The 12294-nt window shown below is 49.0% G+C and overlaps 1 protein-coding gene across 4 annotated transcripts in view; it reads right to left on the reverse strand.

Annotated features, from left to right (window-relative positions):
* LRRC8D (leucine rich repeat containing 8 VRAC subunit D) overlaps window positions 1-12000 on the reverse strand; it is a 50876-nt gene extending 38876 nt beyond the window's left edge. For 2 of the 4 annotated variants that reach the window (XM_048059059.2, XM_067001215.1), the window contains exons 1-2: window positions 11818-12000; window positions 1767-1906 (exon numbers count right to left, since the gene is read on the reverse strand). The gene's annotated coding sequence lies outside the window, so the exon portion shown is untranslated. Of the gene's footprint in view, window positions 1-1766; window positions 1907-11170; window positions 11349-11817 lie in introns of those variants that run through there. The other 2 variants (XM_067001217.1, XM_067001216.1) reach the window with 2 other exon arrangements.
* Between the last annotated feature and the right edge of the window lie 294 nt (window positions 12001-12294).

Consider the following 12294-nt stretch of genomic DNA (forward strand, 5'->3'; position numbering starts at 1 on the left):
AAGTGTCAGTTCCATTAACTGTTTCACTGCTGATAAGATAAATATTAACATTTCTTTGCTAAAACCTATCTCACAACTCCAAGTCACCTGTAAAAGCCTCTTATGGGTAAATCCATCCATATATTTCTCCACGCAGGAGTAAAGAATATCTCATCTTCACTCTTCCTAATGAGCAATGCAGCCTCGTTCTGACTACATGAAAAGTACTCAAAATTGAGTAGACAACTATTGGTTAAGAAACAACAAAAAAGCTTTAGACGGGTTAAGCAGAGTCATAAAGACAGCCTGTCTGCGTTTCTACTCAAATACAAATCTCTGTGTTCCCCTCCCTCCCTTTTTTTTTTAAAACCCAGATCTGCTGCAGGTTATGCAGCCTGCCACATCACATCAATGCAGAAGCCAGTACGGCCTGGCTGCAGAATTTAGGTCAGCCTGTCTGCGGAGTACATGAGGTCTCGCACATAGCCATACATTTTCTAGTAATGCTTCAGTAATCCCTCCTCATCCTGCTATGCGGCTATTTCAACAGCCGCTACTAGCTTTCCTCTAACATCCTGGCAAAGACTCTCCACAGGAGGGATGTTTGCAGGCAAATGAGCCACTATCTCTTCTTCCTGTGAAGCAGGAAGCCGGTTGTTGAATCAAATAAATGCTGATTTTTTTTTCCCCAGGGCAAAATAGTGAAGGCTATGCTAGAAATGCAAGCTAGAAAAAGACATCCCTTTTCCTAACTACAGGAGGAAAGATATAATCAGATTGAGCTATAAATTACCCCCAAATCATTAAGATTTTTCATAATAGATAATCTAAACAAAAACTCATTTTTTTCCACCTGGGTCAATAAATAAAAGCATTAAAATGTGACTGGAATAAATTCAGACAACCTGAGGGACAGATGCTGATATTTCTGGAGACAAAGTATCACTCAAGGTGAAAAATACTGTATGCCTCCAAACAGACTTCCTTCCAGAAGTAAATTGTGGGCTGCTGTCATCCCAAGCATTGGATGAGCACAGTGGTAAATTCTTAAGGAATTTTTAAGGTGCATAGAAAATATGCACAGAACATGGTCCTCAGAGCAGTTCCACATCAACTAAGAAGTACAGTTATGTAAGGAACAAAATCTAATACAATAAAGCAAAACCTTGAACTTCTCTGACTGTCTTCATCTAAAATGAGCCTAACAACCAAAGATGTGCATACAAGAATAAACATCAGTTTCCAGGAACAGTTACAGGAATCTCAGCAAATAACACAGTTAGCAAGCTGCCAGTTGGTTTTGTCCTAAAATTCACCAGTCTGCTACCTTTCTGTACCGCATAACGTGCTTCTTGAAAGCTGGCACTTAGGACTCCCAATACGAACAAAGAAAAATATCTGTCCTTCAACACATCAAATTGCTCTTCAACACTCAAACATTCATTAAGAGTATTCTTAGCCAATTCTTTCCAACCCACGTGGAGCCTGGGTACTGGCAAGCACTGAGCTGTATCAAACACTGAATGTCTAAATCAAATAACCCAAAAAAACACAAGAGCTGCATCCGTTTATGTTCGCCTCAGGTCTAGTCCAGAGTAGTAGCTTACAGCACACACCCACGCTGGGCACACGGGATGAAGATGTCATTCCTGAGCCACAGGCACATCATGCATGCCCACAACACTTCTTAAGAAACAGAATTCTATATTTATTTTTGTAAATCAACAATCATTCACAATTCCACGTTACTCAGCACCAGAGGACTCGTCCCGCTCCCGGCTCAGTACCTGATCAGGCTGTGCTTCTCCTCCTTCCTCCTCTGGCTGCAGCTGGGCTGAGCTCTGGCTCCAGGAGGCTCCGGTGAAGGGAACTCCAAGCCAGGTGCTGGCGGTCACTGTCTCATTTTGGTAAGTGCCTTGGACGCTTCCTGTGTAAAAACAAACTGCTGTGAATCAAAGCAGCCGAGTGAAGTATTGGCTCTTGTGGGGGTGTCAGAGAAACGCCGCTCTGCGACACGGAAGCAGAGTTAGTCATCCTCTTACCACCAGCGCCTGGTCTCTGGGGGAAGGCTGAGCACACCCTTATTTTAATAATTTCAGAAACACTCTAAACGAATTGTCTTAAAGAGCCAAGATCCCTCAAACTAGCAATTTGCCACTTCACCCGTATTTTATTGAACGCATTAGCTCCCCCACCCCACGCAACCAAACGCACCGCTAGTTCCATGCTGCCCCCCCCCACAACGCCGCAGCAGCCAGCCCGGACCAGTTTCACGCTGATCCCACCCAGACCGCTGCCTTACGGCCGCGTGCTGGGCAAGCAACCCACAGGCTGCCTGGAAACCTCACGCCCGTATCCCTGGGACAATAACACGGAGAAGAAACGGGGCTCTCCCCCGGCCGGGGCCCCGCACGCCTCCCCTCGCCTCCAGCCGCCCAGGCAGAGCTCAGCCCGCAGACGGAAAGCAGCAGCTCAGCAAAGCCAAGAGCCACGTGCCGACAGGTTACTCTCGAGTATTTATTTTAGTTTGCTGCTTATGAAGTACGCCTCGTTATAAATCAAGTATTTTACAGTAATTGCCTCCAATCAACGAACACCGAGCGAGCCGCTGGGCACGCCGATGCCGCTGCAGAGCCCGAACCCCGGCACGGCCGCGGCTCCCCCTGCCGCCCCCAGCCCAGGCCCGCCACCACGCGCCTGCCGCCTCCGCAGCGGGGAGGCCGGGGCCAGCAGATGGGGAAGGCGCCGCCGAACACGCAAACAAGAAGCGCATCTTAAAGTAAAGGGGTTTTTCTTTTTCCTCCTTAAGAAGGGTCAGGGGATTGCAAAGCAGTGGTCAAGAGGTCTCTTGGGAGCGCTCAATCACTTCGCAGGCCACAGCACTGAAATCAGAGGCTTCAGAGCCTGCTTGTTGTCTTTAAATGCATGGGGAGGAAAAAAAGCCCTGACTGGGTACTTTACAAAGGTCTGCTGCGAGCAGGTTTCAGGAGAGACCTTTGGAGTGTACTTGAGCGCTGACAGAAAACGCTCCGATAGCCGCAGGGCCGTTCACCTTGGCTGTTTCCGTAACCTTCCCTTGCGAGGTCAGAGAGCCGCACAAGGCCCGGGGCAGGGTTTGCCATGCCTCAGCCTCTCCCCTGCAGCCATCCCAAAGTCAACAACCAGCGCTTGAGAACAGAAGGCGAAGGCAGCTCCTGCTGCCAAAGCGAGAGGGCTGATTTTTTTTTTTTGAAAACACATCAGCCTTTAAGGAGAGGTGTCAGGAGAGACCGAACACCACCACCACACTGGTGAGGCATGGAAGGAAAGGACAGCTTGTCTTCAAGGGCACTATCTCAGTCTGCAAGCCTGCTGAGTTCCATCACCACCCTCCCCTTGCCAGGGCAGACCAAGCACAGGAACTGGAACATCCCTGGAGGAGAGGCTGAGGGAAACAAACGACAAAATAAAGCACTCAAGAATACGATTTTGGTTAAAAAATTATAATAATAGAGTAGAAGTTCTCGTACAAATCATATCAGTGTGTAAGCAAATGCCTGTGCTGAGTGAGACAAGGCCAGCAAAGGAATTTTCCCTGCAGTCCTTGCACAGAAATTCCCCTGGATTCTGTTCCAAGCCCTGTTTGAAGAATTCTTCCAGTTGCTCCCCCCTCTCATTTCTGAGGTGACAACTTCAATTTACTAAAACAAAGCAACGTCCTATTTACTGGAACATCTGCTCTAATACAAGACTACACACCCACTCTTCCACAGCAACAGCATGTGGGATAGCTGGTGTGAAGGAGGTTAAATAGGGAGCACATGTACCATTTCTATAACCTTGTCTCTCCTCCAGCTCTTGTTCCCTCTAGTCTTTTGCTGTGCTTTCAGGCTGCTCAGCACAGGGAAAGCCTTACACCCTAGGTACATTGGGGTGAGGGCATCAGGCCAGGCACTTGGCACATCTGGCAAAACACATGCAGCCTCCAAACGCCACATCCTGTATGTCGTAGCCTACGTGTGGCTGAGTGACTGCACCGACGAAGGCAATCAAACCTTTTTTCCACTACTAAAAATACTATTTCTGTTGCAATTAGCATGGAAGCAATCATTGCTAACAGAATGAAATAAAAAAGAAATCAGATGACATTTGCAGAGCAAATTATTGTGAGTTCTGTAAAAAGAGGAAAATGCAGAGAAATCACAGTATTTTGCCGAAGAAGTAGAGAACTTCGGGGGGGTTAAAAAAAATAACTATAAATGAACCAGTGTCACTCATCAAGAGGTTTAGTTTCAGGACAACCAAGTAATTCTCAGTTCCACACACATACATCTCCAAGGGCCCAACCAGCCGCCGACATTTGACAATCGTTATGGTTAAAATGCCATCTTCCTCCCTTGTTGCTGCATGAGAAAGACAAACAACAAACCGCCACACAAGAAAAATGTCATGCTACCAAGAGAGAAGAAAACCCCCAAGCCAGCACGGAAACCTACTACAGAAGTATTGTCAAAAGCAGCATGCGACCTAACCAGATAAATACCAGATTTTGCTGCTATCTCCGAGCGAGGTTTCACAATCGGCTCCAGCTGACTGGAGGCCACCCGGGAGCTTCAAAGGCCCCAGCCCTGTCCCCAGCTGCGTGGGAGAAGCAGGCAGGAGGGCAGAGCGGGTCTGCCCCAGCCGGGCCTGGAACCGCCTCACCTCTGGAAGATGCCTTAGGCACTGCTCCCACTCCATGGAGCCCCGGGGGCCCGACGGTGCTCCCCACAGGCAGGATGTCCCGGTGCTACCGGCAACCCGTTCTTTGACCCACAGGCAGCAAGAGCGGGAGCTGCTGGTGGTAGCTCTGCTATTATATTCTTTACCAGACAGCAAGCCAAGCTCAGGATCTCACAAGCTCAGGCAGCAAGCAGGTAAACAATCAGAGGCTGAAGAAGCCCCCGACGGAGGGGGTGACGGTGGCAGCTACCACCCGCAGAGGAGCAGCACTGCGGCCTCACCCACACGGACAGCTCTGCAGCTGCAAGGCCGGGCTCTTACCAGTCCAGCCTGGAAGCCTAGAGGTGCCAGTTACGTTCGCTGTAACAGATGCCTATGACCACGCACGGGTCTGTATCACTTCACAAGGTGCTTCCAAACTGGTTTTCAGCCAGGAGAAGCTGGCCACAGGGACAGGGAGCATGCACAGCCTGCGTCTGGAGAGGAGACCACCCTCATCATGCTAGCCGACGCACGCACTTTCTGTGCGCCCAACAGCATGTACCACCTAGTGCATTAAAACCTTATTTTATATTTACTCATACTTTTCTCAACAATCCTGTTACCTCCTTGCCTTTGCCGTGTTGTTACTCTTTTCTTTTATATTTTTGCACGCCTCTTTAGCGGTTTTATTTCCTGGCTTCACTGTATGCATTACCATTTTTGTTCTTCTGCAAGACTTGCTCAGCAATTTCTTTAAACTGATTGATGCTAATAAGGACCCTCATAACTTTATCTTTCAATCTAGGTACATCTTAAATCAAATTACACTAAAAACAAACAAATACCAAATCTAACAATGAATTTTAACCACTGGAAATAGAGTCTTGTCCAAATCGCTGCATTTCTCATGTTCTTTTTTCGTCAGTACACTTTTGTCTCATTCTCAGTTTACTCTCGTTTCCAAGAGCTGTTCTTCTTCCCTTATTCTTATTAGACACCCTCCTGCCTGCTTCCCACCGGGGGACTCGCCCTGAGCACGCTTGGCTCTGCAGCACGAGGAGCCCCGTGTCTCTGCATTCCTCCGCTTCCTTGTTCCAAGGGCCAATGGATTTGTTGTCAGAGGGATAGGAAAGGTGGGGAGCAAAACTATCAGCTGCCTTCCCTTTCCCTCTGCTAACAATGCCAACAAGGTAAAACAGTGAAGAAATTTAGTACGGATTATAAAACAGCAAACGTTACTTAAAAAAAAAAGTCATGCATAAAAAGCTTCATGTCCCTTTTGTCAGTTCTTCTAGGCTGAGGCAGTTTAGGCTTTATTTCTTAATTTAATTAGACAGAAAGCAAGCACATGAAAGTTTTTGGATGGCAGCCACTGAGAGAAACTCTGTATGTAGATTTGTGAGTCTGTATTTTTAAACACCAGTCAGATTAAGTGTGAAGTCTGGTTCCTCTGTGCATCTTGGATGAGGGCAATTGCAAATACACGCGGAAAGGGTCGGTAACCGTATCGGAGCCGGGGAACAGAGCAGGACAGCGCGCTGCCTTTCACACTTATTCGAGTTTTCATGCAGTGACCACTGGATTCTCGTTCCCATCCTCCCTTTCCATGAGCACCATGTACAGACGTGCAGGATGGACTTTTCAAAATCTTTCACTGACATTTGCATTGGTTTAGTGCACAAATTCCTACAGAACAATCAGAACGACACAATCTTGAGAACGCGTTCCTCTGTGAAGACTGCAAAGGCAACAAAATGTCTATTACATAATACTTCTATATAAAATATTAATATTCACAGAGGGAGCTTTTGAACTGAAAGGTTATTTTCTATGATTAGCAAATCACTGTTGTATAAGCCTGTTTTTTTTGGTTTTTTTTTTTGGTTTTTTTTTTTTGTTTTTTTTTTTAAATCATCGTATTCGAGACAGACAACCCATACTTTCTGTTGACAAAAGATGACAAAATCAACTTTGTAGGTACACATATCAAGGTACACAAAAGATCTCCTTGGTGTTACCAGCCTATCTTAACCTTAAGTACTGCAAGGTTACAGAACCACCTCTGTTCCTAGCACACAGCTCCCGCAAGCCCACACCAGGGTTATTCCAGTGTTCTTCATACAAGATCTCACACCAACTGGAAGGGTAGAAGTTCCCTTTCTTTCCTATCCTGTGATGGCTGAGGAACAGACAGATTATTCAGACACCATATTTATATACATACCACATGGATTTGTTTTCTCCTTACAGCTATAATCGGAAGCTGGGAAAAATCACTGCAGCAAGAATGAAGTTTGTCAAATGAAGTCTCCCCCAAAAAAAAACCCCACACTGCTTTTAGCAGGCATGTTGGTATCTGTGGCATCAGCCAGGCTTGAAAACACCAAAGGTGTGGCAGTCCTGTCTTCTGCAGAACCCAAGGGCAATCAAGAACACCTTTTATAGAGAAACTTATCTCAGTGCTAACTTGTTAAGAATGAAGTCCAAGGGGAAAAAAAGAAAAAAAGCATCTTGGCTGGGGCTTTGCAGCCATTTGGTTGCATGGGGGTGGGTAGGAGCCTGCCCTGCTGCTTTATTGGAAAGGCTATGAACAGCATCCGCATTTGTGCTTTTTCCTTTCTGTGTCTATCTTCCCAGAATGGAATAGGGGAGGGGTCCAGCAGACGCTCAGGGACACAGTCTGCTGCAGGTCTCCTCATACTTGCCAGCTCCATGGGAGCTGCAGGTAAGACATGCAACACAGCATTTAGGCAGTCCCCAACCTTAACTTCAACACGGGAAAATCAGGAGACACGACCCAGGCAGAAAAATCCTGAGCAAGTGAAGAGAGAGGGATTTATATTAAGGCTGTTTAGAACCCTGGTTTGGGAAGTGTGCGACTGTTTCAAATGTAAATGCTTGGCAATCGGTTTAAAGAGACATTTGACAACAACAGGTAGCAGGAACATTTCGTTATCTGTTACGCCTGCCCCTTGGGTCTGGGAAATCTTCCACCGCAGCTTCCTGGCCTTCAAGGGAGACCTCTCTCTGTAAGGCAGAACAGCCAAGATGCACAACTTTTAACAAAGAGACCACATAGGGAAAGTGATCGTTCTTAACACTACGAAGGAGCAAGACGGGTCACAAGAACCAGACCATTTCCTCTGCTGATCACACAACACAAAACAGGACCACGGGGAATAAAGGTGACTGCTATCCTCACTCACTGCTGGACGCCACACGCTCTGAGCCTGGTTATTTTTTCTGCTTCTTCACCAAAAAAGGGGTCTCAGAAGAGAAAAATATCTGAGCAACAAATAACTTTCCTCCTCTCCTAAGGTCACTGTAACGTGATTGTTCCTGAAATCTTGAGCATCACAACTACTTCAGCCTTAGAGCGAACCACTTCCAAGGAAAGTGGCTCGAGTGGAAAGAAGGAAAATTGTAGGTAGCAACAGTTCTGAGACTACATGAACAACAGGCTTTCACAGCCTGATTGTACACAAAAAGGAGGAAGAAAAGGGGAGGTACTTCTTTTAGAGAAGTGCCAACAAACAGGTCCTTGGTGCAGCCGTGCTCTCTTCCCATACCACTGCTTTCCTCCGAGCGTGGGCAAAAGAAGCATTCTGCTGGCTGAGTCCAAGCAAACAAGCTTCCTCCTTGCAAGGATGTTTCCCTCACCACTCGGGGAGCTGCTACATGAGGGCTTTTGAGTTGTCTTCCCTATCTGCTTCCTGGAGGGGACCAGCAACCCACTCTTCCAAGACTGGAAGAGCAGAGTTGTAAAGAATACAGAAATAACTGAAAAGAACCTCGATTCTTTTAATGAAAGAAACTTGTGTCTAGAGAAAGATTGAAGCAGTGTCAGTTAAAATTAACGACGTGGAAATTAGTATTACTGATGGTATTAGAAAGCGCCAACTTGACTTGTGACGCACTTTGCTTTTTAACGTGCCAAACCCCAAGATGATTCGCAACAAGTCAAACACTAGAAATGCTGGCTTTGTTCTTTCCTAAATTTGTTTGGAATCTCTGAGGGGAAAAATTGTTTGGCAAGCAATCAGTACCTATTCTTTGTTATATGGTTAAAAGAAAATTGCATTCAATTTGCTTAGACCAAAAGATCGTGAGCCAAACCCATCCCCAACGCAGGCAAGTCAAACTTGGAAAAAACGTGGCTCAAAGTGTTCTCGAGGTAAGAGGCGCGGAACTGCTTTAAAACAATACCTACAGTTGGCTTTTAGGAATATAATGCTGGAAGCTGCTAGAAAACCGTATCTCACAAACATCCTCCTCTGTATTTCAGCTCTTTTCTGGCAAATACTTACAGGTACAGGCCCACAGCAGCTCAACGTCACAGCCATGAATAAATACTTGCAAAATCAAGCACCACTGCTGTGGCCCCAGAGAGACTTTTGCATGCATGTGTGCTCACGAGACCATACATGTGCATAAAATTAGTGATATGCACAAGTCTTTGCATGGTGAAGTCCACAGACTTTTCACTGCTTGTTAGAACAAAAAATGCTTAAAATGTCAGTTATGCAAAAGCACAGACAACTCTTTATCTAAATGCAAAGCTTCTGGGGAAAATTATTTCCATTTTTCTTAAAATATCAATAGCATTATTATTATTTTTTTTGCCACGTTATGATCTCTCCACAGCCAAGAGACAAAAAAAAAAAAGGAGAACTAGTGCAGTCTAGTTTCAATGCTGACAAAAAAAGGAGAAATTTAAACAGCAGAAACTTTACGTGTTTTATTCTTTCTACTTTACCTGGTAACATTTGAACATCAGGTAAATACTGCTAGTTATGTTTTATGAATATTTAGGAATCCACGGTATTTTTATGAATTCACTGGAAGATACAGATTGTTCTTTTGAAAAGAGGAGAAAAACCTTTCAAGTTCACTGCTTGGCAAAAGCAGCTCTAACTACGTGGAACTCCTTTCTGTTTGCCTCCAGTTGAGAAAATAGCTTACTGGCTTTCCCCGTGACACCATCTGTGACTCAGGCTACTTTTCAGTAAAACAGCCATCACCAGCCCCACTGATAAGAAAGTTTAAGCCTCAGGACACTAATTAACCCTTCGTGATCAGCCAGTTTCCATTTACTAGTCAGTTCCCCCGCCAACCCCACTATCGGAGGTGCGGGAAGAAGCCGAGGCACCGAGTCAGCACTCTGCCTCCGGAGGTCCCGGGGCAGCCGTCAGCGAGCGGCAGGAGGAACTGGCAGCGTGAGGGGCAAAAAGCCTCAGCCAGCAACACAGGACACAATTCAAAATCCATTTACACCCACTGGCTTTGAACAGGACCTCAACACACTGCACGAAGGAACGGGAAGACCTGGGGAAGCGAGAACTGGCATTGAGACAGGAAGCCTCAGCGCAGTCACTTCTCACAGGGCTGCACCAAGCCACAGCACACGTGGTCGCAAGTGCTTCTGACCACAGGAACGCATGTACCATTTTCTCCCGTGGCATTTATTTTCCTATCATCCTGTCGCTGGCAGGACCTATTGCAACCTATCTCCAACAGCATTTGCTTTTTCCTCACTCTCCAGGCATGCTGTCAGAAAAGATGCCCACGCACAGGACGTACAGCCGTGGTATCTCCACGGCACTCCCTGCCTGCTGGTACAGGAGAGAGGGAGGCTTTTCTGAGGTGACAGAAGGCAGGGCTGAGAAAGAGCTGGAACTCAGGAACTGCATTTCACATGTTCACGTGCATTAGTGCAACGTACGCTAGTTAATCTTCACAGCAAGCATTTAAGTGCTTTCACCCTCCTTACAGGGCTATCACACCAGTTTGCTCCTATTACTAATTACCTCCCGTGACAGCAGCTCACAGGCTTCCTCGGCTGCTGGTGCTGCTGCTCCAGAATGCCTTCCCCAGGTCTGAACACGCCGCACGGGCTGCCTGCCGTCCCCCGGAGATGCCAGGACCGGTGCGGGTATCTACTGTGCACATCTGCATCTCACAGCGCTAATTGCTGCTTGGTGCGGCTCCCTTCTCCGCCTTACCTCATCCAGACTTTGTAAACTTTGGATCTTTACCACAGTAACCTCCCTTGCAAATAAACGGGGAATATTTAAATTGATGCCGCTATTGTGTGCGAGAACCCGGAGCCAGCAGACATGACAGACAAGTGGTTTTCACACTAGGCAAGATACAGGCACGGCACCAAATGAGTTTACTAGAAAGGCAGTGCTTCCTAAGAAGCACAGGAGAAAATGGTGTACGGCACAGAAAATATAACCAGAGTAGCATATTCCTAGGTCAGGACCTCATAAATCAGTTTCAACTAACAACAAAAGGTTTACAGGGGATTTATAAATCACAAAGACCGAACATGATCCTGGCCTCGAAGCAAGGCTGGGTGAATTAATTTAAGATGGCAATCAAGGGCAAATAACATAACACCATCTACACTACCAGTCCTTACTCTAAAGCTGAGGAAATGCGAAGAGAGGTGTTTTTCTCTGCTTTCTCCGGGGGAAGAGGAGGAGAGAGGCAGAAAGGGACTTACCTACCCTGCCTGGGATGAGGGTGCTTTTGCGGCAGCTCCGGTCTGCGGGATCAAAATGTCAGTGCCGCTCCTGCCAATTTCTCGCATCCTAACGCCCCCCTCCCCATCCGGGGGGGCATAGCCATTCCCCACCTTCGGTCGGGGAGGCAGAAAAGCTGGTCCTTCCCCACCACCGCTAGCAGACGCGTCGAAAAAGAAATAAATAAAAAAATACTGTTTTTTTTTTTTAAAGCCGACGCCGCCGCCGAGCAGCCGGCACGCCGGGGCTGGGGGGGGCTCCCCGCGGCGGCAGGGGCCCGGCAGCACATCGCTTTCAGCACCACCATTACAGGAAGTCCCGCCGAGCCCCGCCGCACCGCACAACAGGCTGCTCGCCGCCGCCGCCCTCCATTTTCCAGCCGGAGCAACCTGCCGCGCGGCCCCCGCGCACCGGGGGCCGGCCCCCCGCCGGGGGAAACGGGGAGACGGGCACGAGCCGGGGGGCGGCCGCGGCCCCGAGACACGGCAGCGCCTCGGGTGGGCTGCCCGCGGGCACGAGGGAAGGAGGGGAGCCGGGAAGCGCAGCGACGGGGGCGGCGAGGGGCTGCCCGTGCCGCCCCCCCCCCTCCCTCCCCGGGCCGGGGCACGCCGAGGGGCCACACACGCACCTTCCTTCTCCGCGGTCGCTCACTCCCGCGGCGCTGCCATGCGGCGAGGGGGGCGGCCGGGCCGAGCCGGGCCGGGCCGGGCCGGGCGGAGCTCGGCTCCTAGCGGCGCCCTGCAGCGCGCTCTCCGCATGCGGCGCGCACCCGCATGGCTCGGCGGCACGGACGGCACCGGCAGCCGGCGGGGGCCGGTCCCGCGTCCCGGAGCGCCGCCCGCCGACCGGCAGCGGCCAATGGCCCCCGCGGCGCCGCGCATGTGAGGGCCGGCCCCGCCCGCGCCGCCCGGCCCCTGCCCTCAGGTGCCGGCGGGGAGCCGGGCCCGGCCGAGGGGGCGCCGAGGTCCTCCTCATCCTCCTGCGGCGGCTGCAGAGCCCGTGTTTTCGTTCCTGAGACGCTCTGTGAAAATCGAATTAAATCTGTGCTGCTCTGGGATCCGACCGGCCGCCCTTTGGGTGGCGGGGGTGCGCCACGCACGGCACC

Source organism: Anser cygnoides, chromosome 8, assembly GCF_040182565.1.
Source record: "Anser cygnoides isolate HZ-2024a breed goose chromosome 8, Taihu_goose_T2T_genome, whole genome shotgun sequence".
NCBI lineage: Eukaryota > Metazoa > Chordata > Aves > Anseriformes > Anatidae > Anser > Anser cygnoides.